Source organism: Schistocerca serialis, unplaced genomic scaffold (assembly GCF_023864345.2).
Source record: "Schistocerca serialis cubense isolate TAMUIC-IGC-003099 unplaced genomic scaffold, iqSchSeri2.2 HiC_scaffold_1362, whole genome shotgun sequence".
Classification (NCBI taxonomy): Eukaryota; Metazoa; Arthropoda; class Insecta; order Orthoptera; family Acrididae; genus Schistocerca; species Schistocerca serialis.
The window spans coordinates 16,948,532-16,966,363 of NW_026047583.1; positions in this window are offsets into that span (position 1 = coordinate 16,948,532).

Here is a 17,832-nt window from a genome sequence, read left to right on the forward strand (position 1 = left end):
TCAGGTTTACTGTATACCTCTGACCTTCTTATTGACGATGAAACACAGAAATTGCATCCTAATTTAATACAAAAGGCAAAATGCCGACTTAAGTACAAGAGGACTGACACTCTCAATTTGTATGATTTTAACCTCTCCTGTGAGTCCAGTTTTAGATTCCGAAGCTTTACTTCAGGTTTACTGTATCCCTTGGACGTTCTTATTGACGATGAAACACAGAAATTGCATCCGAATTTAATACAAAATTCACAATGCCGACTTAAGTACAGGACGACTGACACTCTAACTTTCTATGATTTAAACCTGTCCTGTGATTCCAGTTTTAGATTCCGATGCTTCACTTCAGGTTTACTGTATACCTTAGACCTTCTTATTGACGATGAAACACAGAAATTGCATCCAAATTTAATAGAAAATGCACAATGCCGACCTAAGTACAAGTGGACTGACACTCTAACTTTCTATGATAAGAACCTCTCCGGTGAGTCCAGTTTTAGATTCCGATGCTTCACTTCAGGTTAACTGTATACCGTAGGCCTTCTTATTGACGATGAAACACAGAAATTGCATCTGAATTTAATACTAAGGGCACAATGCCAACTTAAGTACAAGAGGTCTGGCACTCTAACTTTCTATGATTTGAACCACTCCAGCGAGTCCAGTTTTAGATTCCGATGCTTCACTTTAGGTTTGCCGTATACCTTGGACCTTCTTATAGACGATGAAACACAGAAATTGCATCCTAATTTAATACAAAAGGCAGAATGATGACTTAAGTACAAGAGGACTGACTCTCTAACTGTCTATGATTTGAAACTGTCCTTTGAGTCCAGTTTTAGATTCCGATGCTTCATTTCAGGTCTACTGTATCCCTTGGACCTTCTTATTGACGACGAAACACAGAAATAGCTTCCGAATTTAATACAAAAGGCACAATGTGGACTTAAGTACAAGAGGACTGACACTCTAACTTACTATGATTTGAACCTCACCTGTGAGTCCAGTTTTAGATTTCGATGCTTCACTTCAGGTTAACTGTATCGGTTGGACCTTCTAATATACGATGAAACACTGAAATTGCATCCGAATTAAACACAAAAGGCACAATGCCGACTTAAGTACAAGTGGACTGACACTCTAACTTTCTATGATTTGAACCTCTCCTGTGAGTCCAGTTTTAGATTCCGTTGCTTCACTTCAGGTTTACTGTTTACCTTTGACCTTCTTATTGACGATGAAACACAGAAATTGCATCCTAATTTAATACAAAAGGCACAGTGCCGATATAAGTACAGGAGGACTGACTCTCTAACTTTCTATGATTTGAACCTCTCCTGTCAGTCCAGTTTTAGATTCCGATGCTTCACTACAGGTTTACTATATCCCTTTGACCTTCTTATAGACGACGAAACACAGAAATTGCACCAGAATTAAACACAAAAGGCACAATGCCGACTTAAGTACAAGAGGACGGACGCTCTTATTTTCTACGATTTGAACCTCTCCAGTGAGTCCAGTTTTAGATTCCGATGCTTCACTTCAGGTTTACTATATACCTTGGTCCTTCTTATTGACGATGAAACACAGAAATTTCATCCTAATTTAATACAAAAGGCACAATGCCGACTTAAGTACAAGAGGATGGACTCTCTAAGTTAATATGATTTGAACCCCTCCTGTGAGTCCAGTTTTAGATTCCGTTGCTTCACTTCAGGTTTTCTGTATACCTTGGACCTTCTTGTTGACGATGAAACACAGAAATTGCATCCTAATTTAATACAAAAATCACAATGCTGACTCATGTACAAGAGGACTGACTCTCCAACTTTCTATGATTTGAAACTGTCCTGTGAGTCCAGTTTTAGATTCCGATGCTTCATTTCAGGTTTACTGTATACCTTGGACCTTCTTATTGACGATGAAACACAGAAATTGCATCCTAATTTAATACAAAAGGCACAATGCTGACTAAAGTACAAGAGGACTGACTCTCTAACTTTCTATGATTTCAAACTGTTTTGTGAGTCCAGTTTTGGATTCCGATGCTTCACGTCAGGTTTACCGTATCCCTTCGACCTTCTTATTGACGACGAAACACAGAAATTGCAATCGAATTTAATATAAAAGGCACAATGCCGACTTAAGTACAAGAGGACTGACACTCCAACTTTCTAAGATTTGAACCTCTCCTGTGAGTCCAGTTTTAGATTCCGATGCTTTACTTTAGGTTTACTGTATCCCTTGAACCGTCTTATTGACGATGAATCACAGAAATTGCATCCTAATTTAATACAAAAGGCACAATGCCGACTTAAGTACAAGGGTACTGACACTCTAACTTTCTATGATTTGAACCTCTCCTGTGAGTCCAGTTTTAGATTCCGATGCTTCACTTCAGGTTTACTGTATACCTTGGACCTCTTCTTAACGATGAAACACAGAAATTTCATCCTAATTTAATACAAAAGGCACAATGCCGACTTAAGTACAAGAGGATTGACTCTCTAACTTAATATGATTTGAACCCCTCCTGTGAGTCCAGATTTAGATTCCGTTGCTTCACTTCAGATTTGCTGTATACCTTGGACCTTCTTGTTGACGATGAAACACAGAAATTGCATCCTAATTTAATACAAAAGGCAGAATGATGACTTAAGTACAAGAGGACTGACCCTCTAACTCTCTATGATTTGAAACTGTCCTTTGAGTCCAGTTTTAGATTCCGATGCTTCATTTCAGGTCTACTGTATCCCTTGGACCTTCTTATTGACGACGAAACACAGAAATTGCTTCCGAATTTAATAGAAAAGGCACAATGTGGACTTAAGTACAAGAGGACTGACACTCTAACTTACTATGATTTGAACCTCACCTGTGAGTCCAGTTTTAGATTTCGATGCTTCACTTCAGGTTTACTGTATGGGTTGGACCTTCTAATATACGATGAAACACAGAAATTGCATCCGAATTAAATACAAAAGGCACAATGCCGACTTAAGTACAAGTGGACTGACACTCTAACTTTCTATGATTTGAACCTCTCCTGTGAGTCCAGTTTTAGATTCCGATGCTTTACTTTAGGTTTACTGTATCCCTTGAACCGTCTTATTGACGATGAATCACAGAAATTGCATCCAAATTTAAAACAAAAGGCACAATGCCGACTTAAGTACAAGGGTACTGACACTCTAACTTTCTATGATTTGAACCTCTCCTGTGAGTCCAGTTTTAGATTCCGATGCTTCACTTCAGGTTTACTGTATACCTTGGACCTCTTCTTAACGATGAAACACAGAAATTTCATCCTAATTTAATACAAAAGGCACAATGCCGACTTAAGTACAAGTGGACTGACACTCTAACTTTCTATGATTTGAACCTCTCCTGTGAGTCCAGTTTTAGATTCCGTTGCTTCACTTCAGGTTTACTGTTTACCTTGGACCTTCTTATTGACGATGAAACACAGAAATTGCATCCAAATTTAATACAAAAGGCACAATGCCGATATAAGTACAGGAGGACTGACTCTCTAACTGTACATGATTTGAACCTCTCCTGTGAGTCCAGTTTTAGATTCCAATGCTTCACTACAGGTTTACTGTATCCCTTTGACCTTCTTATTGCCGACGAAACACAGAAATTGCATCCGAATTAAACACAAAAGGCACAATGCCGACTTAAGTACAAGAGGACTGACACTCTAACTTTCTATGATTTGAAACTCTCCTGTGAGTCCAGTTTTAGATTCCGATGCTTCCCTTCAGGTTTACTGTATACCTTGGACCTTCTTATTGACGATGTAACACAGAAATTGCATCCGAATTTAATACAAAAAGCACAATGCCGACTTAAGTACAAGAGGACTGACAGTCTAACTTTCTATGATTTGAACCTCTCCTGTGAGTCCAGTTTTAAATTCCGATGCTGCACTTCAGATTTACTGTTTACCTTGGACCTTCTCACTGACGATGAAACACAGAAATTGCATCCGAATTTAATACTAAAGGCACACTGCCGACTTAAGTACAAGAGGACTGACACTCTAACTTTCTATGATTTGAACCTCTCCTGTGAGTCCAGTTTTAAATTCCGATGCTTCACTTCAGATTTACTGTTTACCTTGGACCTTCTCACTGACGATGAAACACAGAAATTGCATCCGAATTTAATACTAAAGGCGCAATGCCGACTTAAGTACAAGAGGACTGACACTCTAACTTTCTATGATTTGAAACTCTCCTGTGAGTCCAGTTTTTGATTCTGATGCTTCACTTCAGGTTTACTGTATCCCTTTGGACCTTCTTATTGATGATGAAACTCAGAAATTGCATCCAAATTTAGTACAAAAGGCACAATGCCGACTTAAATACAAGACGACTGACACTCTAACTTTCTATGATTTGAACCTCTCCTGTGAGCCCTTTTTCAGATTCCGATGCTTCCCTTCAGGTTTACTGTATACCTTGTAACTTCTTCTTGACGATGAAGCACAGAAATATCGTCTGAATTTAATACAAAAGGCACAATGCCGACTTAAGTACAAGAGGACATACACTCTAACTTTCTATGATTTGAATGTCTCCTGTGAGCCCAGTTTTAGATTCCGATTCTTCACTTTAAGTTTACTGTATACCTTGGACCTTCTTATTGACGATGAAGCACAGAAATTGCATCGGAATTAAATTCAAAAGGCACAATGTCGACTTAAGTACAAGAGGACTGACACTATAACCTTCTTTGATTTGAACCTCTCCAGTGAGCCCAGTTGTAGATTCCGAAGCTTCACTTCAGGTTTACTGTATACCCTGGACCTCCTTATTTACGATGAAGTACATAAATTGCATCGGAATTAAAATCAAAAGGCACAATGCCGACTTAAGTACAAGAGGACTGACACTCTAACTTTCTATGATTTGAACCTCTCCTGTGAGTCCAGTTTAAATTCCGATGCTTCACTTCAGGTTTACTGTATACCTTGGACCTTCTTATTGACGATGTAACACCGAAATTGCATCCGAATTTAATACAAAAAGCACAATGCCGACTTAAGTACAAGAGGACTGACACTCTAACTTTCTATGATTTGAACCTCTCCTGTGAGCCCAGTTTTAGATTCCGGAGCTTCACTTGAGGTTTACTGTATCCCTTTGACATTCTTTTTGACTATGAAACACAGAAATCGCATCCGAATTTAATACAAAAGGCACAATGCCGACTTAAGTACAAGAGGACTGACACTCTAACCTTCTTTGATTTGAACCTCTCCAGTGAGCCCAGTTGTAGATTCCGAAGCTTCACTTCAGGTTTACTGTATCAGTTGGACGTTCTTATTGACGATGAATCACAGAAATTGCATCCAAATTTAATACAAAAGGCACAATGCCGACTTAAGTACAAGGGTACTGACACTCTAACTTTCTATGATTTGAACCTCTCCTGTGAGTCCAGTTTTAGATTCCGATGCTTCACTTCAGGTTTACTGTATACCTTGGACCTCTTCTTAACGATGAAACACAGAAATTTCATCCTAATTTAATACAAAAGGCACAATGCCGACTTAAGTACAAGAGGATTGACTCTCTAACTTAATATGATTTGAACCCCTCCTGTGAGTCCAGATTTAGATTCCGTTGCTTCACTTCAGATTTGCTGTATACCTTGGACCTTCTTGTTGACGATGAAACACAGAAATTGCATCCTAATTTAATACAAAAGGCAGAATGATGACTTAAGTACAAGAGGACTGACTCTCTAACTCTCTATGATTTGAAACTGTCCTTTGAGTCCAGTTTTAGATTCCGATGCTTCATTTCAGGTCTACTGTATCCCTTGGACCTTCTTATTGACGACGAAACACAGAAATTGCTTCCGAATTTAATAGAAAAGGCACAATGTGGACTTAAGTACAAGAGGACTGACACTCTAACTTACTATGATTTGAACCTCACCTGTGAGTCCAGTTTTAGATTTCGATGCTTCACTTCAGGTTTACTGTATCGGTTGGACCTTCTAATATACGATGAAACACAGAAATTGCATCCGAATTTAATACAAAAGGCACAATGCCGACTTAAGTACAAGTGGACTGACACTCTAACTTTCTATGATTTGAACCTCTCCTGTGAGTCCAGTTTTAGATTCCGATGCTTTACTTTAGGTTTACTGTATCCCTTGAACCGTCTTATTGACGATGAATCACAGAAATTGCATCCAAATTTAATACAAAAGGCACAATGCCGACTTAAGTACAAGGGTACTGACACTCTAACTTTCTATGATTTGAACCTCTCCTGTGAGTCCAGTTTTAGATTCCGATGCTTCACTTCAGGTTTACTGTATACCTTGGACCTCTTCTTAACGATGAAACACAGAAATTTCATCCTAATTTAATACAAAAGGCACAATGCCGACTTAAGTACAAGTGGACTGACACTCTAACTTTCTATGATTTGAACCTCTCCTGTGAGTCCAGTTTTAGATTCCGTTGCTTCACTTCAGGTTTACTGTTTACCTTGGACCTTCTTATTGACGATGAAACACAGAAATTGCATCCAAATTTAATACAAAAGGCACAATGCCGATATAAGTACAGGAGGACTGACTCCCTAACTGTACATGATTTGAACCTCTCCTGTGAGTCCAGTTTTAGATTCCAATGCTTCACTACAGGTTTACTGTATCCCTTTGACCTTCTTATTGCCGACGAAACACAGAAATTGCATCCGAATTAAACACAAAAGGCACAATGCCGACTTAAGTACAAGAGGACTGACACTCTAACTTTCTATGATTTGAAACTCTCCTGTGAGTCCAGTTTTAGATTCCGATGCTTCCCTTCAGGTTTACTGTATACCTTGGACCTTCTTATTGACGATGTAACACAGAAATTGCATCCGAATTTAATACAAAAAGCACAATGCCGACTTAAGTACAAGAGGACTGACACTCTAACTTTCTATGATTTGAACCTCTCCTGTGAGTCCAGTTTTAAATTCCGATGCTGCACTTCAGATTTACTGTTTACCTTGGACCTTCTCACTGACGATGAAACACAGAAATTGCATCCGAATTTAATACTAAAGGCACACTGCCGACTTAAGTACAAGAGGACTGACACTCTAACTTTCTATGATTTGAACCTCTCCTGTGAGTCCAGTTTTAAATTCCGATGCTTCACTTCAGATTTACTGTTTACCTTGGACCTTCTCACTGACGATGAAACACAGAAATTGCATCCGAATTTAATACTAAAGGCACAATGAAGACTTAAGTACAAGAGGACTGACACTCTAACTTTCTATGATTTGAAACTCTCCTGTGAGTCCAGTTTTTGATTCTGATGCTTCACTTCAGGTTTACTGTATCCCTTTGGACCTTCTTATTGATGATGAAACTCAGAAATTGCATCCAAATTTAGTACAAAAGGCACAATGCCGACTTAAATACAAGACGACTGACACTCTAACTTTCTATGATTTGAACCTCTCCTGTGAGTCCTTTTTCAGATTCTGATGCTTCCCTTCAGGTTTACTGTATACCTTGTAACTTCTTCTTGACGATGAAGCACAGAAATATCGTCTGAATTTAATACAAAAGGCACAATGCCGACTTAAGTACAAGAGGACATACACTCTAACTTTCTATGATTTGAATGTCTCCTGTGAGCCCAGTTTTAGATTCCGATTCTTCACTTTAAGTTTACTGTATACCTTGGACCTTCTTATTGACGATGAAGCACAGAAATTGCATCGGAATTAAATTCAAAAGGCACAATGTCGACTTAAGTACAAGAGGACTGACACTATAACCTTCTTTGATTTGAACCTCTCCAGTGAGCCCAGTTGTAGATTCCGAAGCTTCACTTCAGGTTTACTGTATACCCTGGACCTCCTTATTTACGATGAAGTACATAAATTGCATCGGAATTAAAATCAAAAGGCACAATGCCGACTTAAGTACAAGAGGACTGACACTCTAACTTTCTATGATTTGAACCTCTCCTGTGAGTCCAGTTTAAATTCCGATGCTTCACTTCAGGTTTACTGTATACCTTGGACCTTCTTATTGACGATGTAACACCGAAATTGCATCCGAATTTAATACAAAAAGCACAATGCCGACTTAAGTACAAGAGGACTGACACTCTAACTTTCTATGATTTGAACCTCTCCTGTGAGCCCAGTTTTAGATTCCGGAGCTTCACTTGAGGTTTACTGTATACCTTGGACCTTCTTGTTGACGATGAAACACAGAAATTGCATCCGAAATTATTACAAAAGGCTCAATGCCGACTTAAGTACAGGAGTACTGACACTCTAACTTTCTATGATTTGAACCTCTTCTGTAAGTCCAGTTTTTGATTCCGATGCCTCACTTCAGGTTTAATATATACCTTGGACCTTCTTATTGACGATGAAATACAGAAATTGCATCCTAATTTAATAGAAAAGGCACAATGCCGACTTAGGTACAAGAGGACTGACTTTCTAACTTACTATGATTTGAACCTCTCCTGTGAGTCCAGTTTTAGACTCTGATGATTCACTTCAGGATTACCGTATACCTTAGGCCTTCTTACTGACGATGAAACACAGAAATTGCATCCCAGTTTAATATAAAAGGCACAATGCCTACTTAAGTACAAGAGGACTGACACTCAACTTTCTATGATTTGAACCTCTCCTGTGAGTCCAGTTTTAGATTCCGATGCTTCACTTCAGGTTTACTGTATACCTCGGACCTTCTTATTGACGATGAAACACAGAAATTGCATCCTAATATAATACAAAACGCACAATGCCGACTTAAGTACAAGAGGACTGACACTCTACATTTCTATGATTTGAACCTCTCCCGTGAGTCCAGTTTTTTATTCCGATGCTTCACTTAAGGTTCACTGTATACCCTGGACCTTCTTGTTGACGATGAATCACAGAAATTGCATCCGAATTTAATACAAAAGGCACAATGCCGACTTAAGTACAAAGGTACTGACACTCTAACTTTCTATGATTTGAACCTCTCCTGTGAGTCCAGTTTTAGATTCCGATGCTTCATTTCAGGTTTACTGTAACCCTTGGACCTTCTTATTGACGACGAAACACAGAAATTGCTTCCGAATTTAATACAAAAGGCACAATGTGGACTTAAGTCCAAGAGGACTGACACTCTAACTTACTATGATTTGAACCTCACCTGTGAGTCCAGTTTTAGATTTCGATGCTTCACTTCAGGTTTACTGTATCGGTTGGACTTTCTAATATACGATGAAACACAGTAATTTTTATCCGAATTAAATACAAGAGGCACAATGCCGACTTAAGTACAAGTGGACTGACACTCTAACTTTCTATGGTTTGACCCTCTCCTGTGAGTCCAGTTTTAGATTCCGTTTCTTCACTTCAGGTTTACTGTTTACCTTGGACCTTCTTATTGACGATGAAACACAGAAATTGCATCCTAATTTAATACAAAAGGCACAGTGCCGATATAAGTACACTAGGACTGACTCTCTAACTTTCTATGATTTGAACCTCTCCTGTCAGTCCAGTTTTAGATTCCGATGCTTCACTACAGGTTTACTATATCCCTTTGACCTTCTTATAGACGACGAAACACAGAAATTGCACCCGAATTAAACACAAAAGGCACAATGCCGACTTAAGTACAAGAGGACTGACTCTCTTATTTTCTATGATTTGAACCTCTCCAGTGAGTCCAGTTTTAGATTCCGATGCTTCACTTCAGGTTTACTATATACCTTGGACCTTCTTATTGACGATGAAACACAGAAATTTCATCCTAATTTAATACAAAAGGCACAATGCCGACTTAAGTACAAGAGGATTGACTCTCTAACTTAATATGATTTGAACCCCTCCTGTGAGTCCTGTTTTAGATTCCGTTGCTTCACTTCAGGTTTTCTGTATACCTTGGACCTTCTTGTTGACGATGAAACACAGAAATTGCATCCTAATTTAATACAAAAGGCACAATGCTGACTCATGTACAAGAGGACTGACTCTCCAACTTTCTATGATTTGAAACTGTCCTGTGAGTCCAGTTTTAGATTCCGATGCTTCATTTCAGGTTTACCGTATACCTTGGACCTTCTTAATGACGATGAAACACAGAAATTGCATCCTAATTTAATACAAAAGGCACAATGCTGACTAAAGTACAAGAGGACTGACTCTCTAACTTTCTATGATTTGAAACTGTTTTGTGAGTCCAGTTTTGGATTCCGATGCTTCACTTCAGGTTTACCGTATCCCTTCGACCTTCTTATTGACGACGAAACACAGAAATTGCAATCGAATTTAATACAAAAGGCACAATGCGGACTTAAGTACAAGAGGACTGACACTCTAACTTTCTACGATTTGAACCTCTCCTGTGAGTCCAGTTTTAGATTCCGATGCTTCACTTCAGGTTTACTGTATCCGTTGGACCTTCTAATTGACGATGAAACACAGAAATTGCATCCGAATTAAATACAAAAGGCACAATGCCGACTTAAGTACAAGTGGACTGACACTCTAACTTTCTATGATTTGAACCTCTCCTGTGAGACCAGTTTTAGATTCCGTTGCTTCACTTCAGGTTTACTGTTTACCTTGGACCTTCTTATTGACGTTGAAACACAGAAATTGCATCTAAATTTAATGCAAAAGGCACAATGCCGATATAAGTACAGGAGGACTGACTCTCTAACTTTACATGATTTGAACCTCTCCTGTGAGTCCAGTTTTAGATTCCAATGCTTCACTACAGGTTTACTGTATCCCTTTGTCCTTCTTATTGCCGACGAAACACAGAAATTGCATCCGAATTAAACACAAAAGGCACAATGCCGACTTAAGTACAAGAGGACTGACACTCTAACTTTCTATGATTTGATCCTCTCCTGTGAGTCCAGTTTTAAATTCCGATGCTTCACTTCAGATTTACTGTTTACCTTGGACCTTCTCACTGACGATGAAACACAGAAATTGCATCCGAATATAATACTAAAGGCACAATGCCGACTTAAGTACAAGAGGACTGACACTCTAACTTCCTATGATTTGAACCTCTCCTGTGAGCCCAGTTTTAGATTCCGGAGCTTCACATGAGGTTTACTGTATCCCTTTGACATTCTTTTTGACTATGAAACACAGAAATCGCATCCGAAATTAATACAGAAGGCACAATGCCGACTTAAGTACAAGAGGACTGACACTCTAACCTTCTTTGATTTGAACCTCTCCAGTGAGCCCAGTTGTAGATTCCGAAGCTTCACTTCAGGTTTACTGTATACCTTGGACCTTCTTATTGACGATGAAGGACAGAAATTGCATCCGAATTTAATACAAAAGGCACAATGCCGACTTAAGTACAAGAGGACTGACACTCTAACTTTCTATGATTTGAACCTCTCCTGTAAGCCCAGTTTTAGATTCCGGAGCTTCACATGAGGTTTACTGTATCCCTTTGACATTCTTTTTGACTATGAAACACAGAAATCGCATCCGAATTTAATACAAAAGGCACAATGCCGACTTAAGTACAAGAGGACTGACACTCTAACCTTCTTTGATTTGAACCTCTCCAGTGAGCCCAGTTGTAGATTCCGAAGCTTCACTTCAGGTTTACTGTATACCTTGGACCTTCTTATTGACGATGAAGCACAGAAATTGCATCCGAATTTAATACAAAAGGCACATTGCCGACTTAAGTACAAGAGGACTGACTATCTAACTTTCTATGATTTTAACCTCTCCTGTGAGTCCAGTTTTTGATTCCGATGCTACACTTCAGGTATACTGTATCCCTTGGACCCTCTTATTGACGACGAAACACAGAAATTGCATTCGAATTTAATACAGAAATCACAATGCCGACTTAAGTACAAGAGGACTGACACTCAAACTTTCTATGATTTGAACCTCTCCTGTGAGTCCAGTTTTAGATTCCCATTCTTCACTTTAGGTTTACTGTATACCTTGGACCTTCTTATTGACGATGTAACACCGAAATTGCATCCGAATTTAATACAATAGGCACAATGCCGACTTAAGTACAAGGGGACTGACACTCTAACTTTCTATGATTTGAACCTCTCCTGTGAGTCCAGTTTTAGATTCCGATGCTTCCCTTCAGGTTTACTGAATACCTTGGACCTTCTTATTGACGATGAAACACAAAAATAGCATCCGAATTTAATACAAAAGGCACAATGCCGACTTAAGTACAAGAGGACTGACACTCTAAGTTTCTATGATTTGAACCTCTCCTGTGGGTCCAGATGTAGTTTCCGATGCTTCACTTCAGGTTTACTGTATGCCTTGGACATTTTCATTGACGATGAAACACAGAAATTGCATACGAATTTAATACAAAAGGCACAATGCCGACTTAAGTACAAGAGGACTGACACTCTAACTTTCTATGATTTGTACCTCTCCTGTGAGCCCAGTTTTAGATTCCGAAGCTTCACTTCAGGTTTACTGTATACTTTGGACCTTTTTATTGGCGATGAAGCACAGAAATTACATCGGAATTAAATTCAAAAGGCACAATGTCGACTTAAGTACAAGAGGACTGACACTCCAACTTTCTATGATTTGAACCTCTCCTGTGAGTCCAGTTTTAGTTTTCGATGCCTCACTTCAGGTTTACTGAATACCTTGGACCTTCTTATTGACGATGGAACACAGAAATTGCATCCGAATTTAATACAAAATGCACAATGCCGACTTGAGTACAAGAGGACTGACACTCTAACTTTCTATGATTTGAACCCCTCCTGTGAGCCCAGTTTTAGATTCCGAAGCTTCACTTCAGGTTTACTGTATACCTTGGACCTTCTTATTGACGATGAAACACAGAAATTGCATCCGAATTTAATACAAAAGGCCCAATGCCGACTTAAGTACAAGAGGACTGACACTCTAACTTTCTATGATTTGAAACTCTCCTGTGAGTCCAGTTTTAGATTCCGATGCTTCACTTCAGGTTTACTGTATACCTCTGACCTCCTTATTGACGATGAAACACAGAAATTGCATCCTAATTTAATACAAAAGGCACAATGCCGACTTAAGTACAAGAGGACTGACACTCTCAATTTGTATGATTTTAACCTCTCCTGTGAGTCCAGTTTTAGATTCCGAAGCTTCACTTCAGGTTTACTGTATCCCTTGGACGTTCTTATTGACGATGAAACACAGAAATTGCATCAAAATTTAATACAAAATTCACAATGCCGACTTAAGTACAGGACGACTGACACTCTAACTTTCTATGATTTGAACCTGTCCTGTGATTCCAGTTTTAGATTCCGATGCTTCACTTCAGGTTTACTGTATACCTTAGACCTTCTTATTGACGATGAAACACAGAAATTGCATCCAAATTTAATAGAAAAAGCACAATGCCGACTTAAGTACAAGTGGACTGACACTCTAACTTTCTATGATAAGAACCTCTCCAGTGAGTCCAGTTTTCGATTCCGATGCTTCACTTCAGGTTAACTGTATACCTTAGTCCTTCTTATTGACGATGAAACACAGAAATTGCATCTGAATTTAATACTAAGGGCACAATGCCAACTTAAGTACAAGAGGTCTGGCACTCTAACTTTCTATGATTTGAACCACTCCTGCGAGTCCAGTTTTAGATTCCGATGCTTCACTTTAGGTTTACTGTATACCTCGGACCTTCTTATTGACGATGAAACACAGAAATTGCATCCTAATATAATACAAAACGCACAATGCCGACTTAAGTACAAGAGGACTGACACTCTAAATTTCTATGATTTGAACCTCTCCCGTGAGTCCAGTTTTTTATTCCGATGCTTCACTTAAGGTTCACTGTATACCTTGGACCTTCTTGTTGACGATGAAACACAGAAATTGCATCCGACATTATTACAAAAGGAGCAATGCCGACTTAAGTACAAGAGTACTGACACTCCAACTTTCTATGATTTCAACCTCTTCTGTAAGTCCAGTTTTTGATTCCGATGCCTCACTTCAGGTTTAATATATACCTTGGACCTTCTTATTGACGATGAAATACAGAAATTGCATCCTAATTTAATAGAAAAGGCACAATGCCGACTTAGGTACAAGAGGACTGACTTTCTAACTTACTATGATTTGAACCTCTCCTGTGAGTCCAGTTTTAGACTCTGATGCTTCACTTCTGGATTACCGTATACCTTAGGCCTTCTTACTGACGATGAAACACAGAAGTTGCATCCCAGTTTAATATAAAAGGCACAATGCCTACTTAAGTACAAGAGGACTGACACTCAACTTTCTATGATTTGAACCTCTCCTGTGAGTCCAGTTTCAGATTCCGATGCTTCACTTTAGGTTTACTGTATACCTTGGACCTTCTTATTGACGATGAAACACAGAAATTGCATCCGAATTAAATACAAGAGGCACAATGCCGACTTAAGTACAAGTGGACTGACACTCTAACTTTCTATGGTTTGACCCTCTCCTGTGAGTCCAGTTTTAGATTCCGTTTCTTCACTTCAGGTTTACTGTTTACCTTGGACCTTCTTATTGACGATGAAACACAGAAATTGCATCCTAATTTAATACAAAAGTCACAGTGCCGATATAAGTACAGGAGGACTGACTCTCTAACTTTCTATGATTTGAACCTCTCCTGTCAGTCCAGTTTTAGATTCCCATGCTTCACTACAGGTTTACTATATCCCTTTGACCTTCTTATAGACGACGAAACACAGAAATTGCACCCGAATTAAACACAAAAGGCACAACGCCGACTTAAGTGCAAGAGGACTGACTCTCTTATTTTCTATGATTTGAACCTCTCCAGTGAGTCCAGTTGTAGATTCCGATGCTTCACTTCAGGTTTACTATATACCTTGGACCTTCTTATTGACGATGAAACACAGAAATTTCATCCTAATTTAATACAAAAGGCACAATGCCGACTTAAGTACAAGAGGATTGACTCTCTAACTTAATATGATTTGAAACCCTCCTGTGAGTCCTGTTTTAGATTCCGTTGCTTCACTTCAGGTTTTCTGTATACCTTGGACCTTCTTGTTGACAATGAAACACAGAAATTGCATCCTAATTTAATACAAAAGGCACAATGCTGACTCATGTACAAGAGGACTGACTCTCCAACTTTCTATGATTTGAAACTGTCCTGTGAGTCCAGTTTTAGATTCCGATGCTTCATTTCAGGTTTACTGTATACCTTGGACCTTCTTATTGACGATGAAACACAGAAATTGCATCCTAATTTAATACAAAAGGCACAATGCTGACTAAAGTACAAGAGGACTGACTCTCTAACTTTCTATGATTTGAAACTGTTTTGTGAGTCCAGTTTTGGATTCCGATGCTTCACTTCAGGTTTACCGTATCCCTTCGACCTTCTTATTGACGACGAAACACAGAAATAGCAATCGAATTTAATACAAAAGGCACAATGCGGACTTAAGTACAAGAGGACTGACACTCTAACTTTCTACAATTTGAACCTCTCCTGTGAGTCCAGTTTTAGATTCCGATGCTTCACTTCAGGTTTACTGTATCCGTTGGACCTTCTAATTGACGATGAAACACAGAAATTGCATCCGAATTAAATACAAAAGGCACAATAACGACTTAAGTACAAGTGGACAGACACTCTAACTTTCTATGATTTGAACCTCTCCTGTGAGTCCAGTTTTAGATTCCGTTGCTTCACTTCAGGTTTACTGTTTACCTTGGACCTTCTTATTGACGATGAAACACAGAAATTGCATCCAAATTTAATACAAAAGGCACAATGCCGATATAAGTACAGGAGGACTGACTCTCTAACTTTACATGATTTGAACCTCTCCTGTGAGTCCAGTTTTAGATTCCAATGCTTCACTACAGGTTTACTGTATCCCTTTGTCCTTCTTATTGCCGACGAAACACAGAAATTGCATCCGAATTAAACACAAAAGGCACAATGCTGACTTAAGTACAAGAGGACTGACACTCTAACTTTCTATGATTTGATCCTCTCCTGTGAGTCCAGTTTTAAATTCCGATGCTTCACTTCAGATTTACTGTTTACCTTGGACCTTCTCACTGACGATGAAACACAGAAATTGCATCCGAATATAATACTAAAGGCACAATGCCGACTTAAGTACAAGAGGACTGACACTCTAACTTTCTATGATTTGACCTCTCCTGTGAGCCCAGTTTTAGATTCCGGAGCTTCACATGAGGTTTACTGTATCCCTTTGACATTCTTTTTGACTATGAAACACAGAAATCGCATCCGAATTTAATACAGAAGGCACAATGCCGACTTAAGTACAAGAGGACTGACACTCTAACCTTCTTTGATTTGAACCTCTCCAGTGAGCCCAGTTGTAGATTCCGAAGCTTCACTTCAGGTTTACTGTATACCTTGGACCTTCTTATTGACGATGAAGCACAGAAATTGCATCCGAATTTAATACAAAAGGCACAATGCCGACTTAAGTACAAGAGGACTGACACTCTAACTTTCTATGATTTGAACCGCTCCTGTGAGCCCAGTTTTAGATTCCGGAGCTTCACATGAGGTTTACTGTATCCCTTTGACATTCTTTTTGACTATGAAACACAGAAATCGCATCCGAATTTAATACAAAAGGCACAATGCCGACTTAAGTACAAGAGGACTGACACTCTAACCTTCTTTGATTTGAACCTCTCCAGTGAGCCCAGTTGTAGATTCCGATGCTACACTTCAGGTATACTGTATCCCTTGGACCCTCTTATTGACGACGAAACACAGAAATTGCATTCGAATTTAATACAGAAATCACAATGCCGACTTAAGTACAAGAGGACTGACACTCAAACTTTCTATGATTTGAACCTCTCCTGTGAGTCCAGTTTTAGACTCCGATTCTTCACTTTAGGTTTACTGTATACATTGGACCTTCTTATTGACGATGTAACACCGAAATTGCATCCGAATATAATACAAAAGGCACAATGCCGACTTAAGTACAAGGGGACTGACACTCTAACTTTCTATGATTTGAACCTCTCCTGTGAGTCCAGTTTTAGATTCCGATGCTTCCCTTCAGGTTTACTGAATACCTTGGACCTTCTTATTGACGATGAAACACAGAAATAGCATCCGAATTTAATACAAAAGGCACAATGCTGACTTAAGTACAAGAGGACTGACACTCTAAGTTTCTATGATTTGAACCTCTCCTGTGGGTCCAGATGTAGTTTCCGATGCTTCACTTCAGGTTTACTGTATGCCTTGGACATTTTCATTGACGATGAAACACAGAAATTGCATCCGAATTTAATACAAAAGGCACAATGCCGACTTAAGTACAAGAGGACTGGCACTCTAACTTTCTATGATTTAAACCTCTCCAGTGAGTCCAGTTTTAGGTTCCGATGCTTCACTTCAGGTTTACTGAATACCTTGGACCTTCTTATTGACGATGAAACACAGAAATTGCATCCGAATATAATACAAAAGTCCCAATGCCGACTTAAGTACAAGAGGACTGACACTCTAAGTTTCTATGATTTGAAACTGTCCTGTGGGTACAGATTTAGATTCCGATGCTTCACTTCAGGTTTACTGTATGCCTTGGACATTCATTTTGACGATGAAACACAGAAATTGCATACGAATTTAATACAAAAGGCACAATGCCGACTTAAGTACAAGAGGACTGACACTCTAACTTTCTATGATTTGAACCTCTCCTGTGAGCCCAGTTTTAGATTCCGAAGCTTCACTTCAGGTTTACTGTATACTTTGGACCTTCTTATTGGCGATGAAGCACAGAAATTA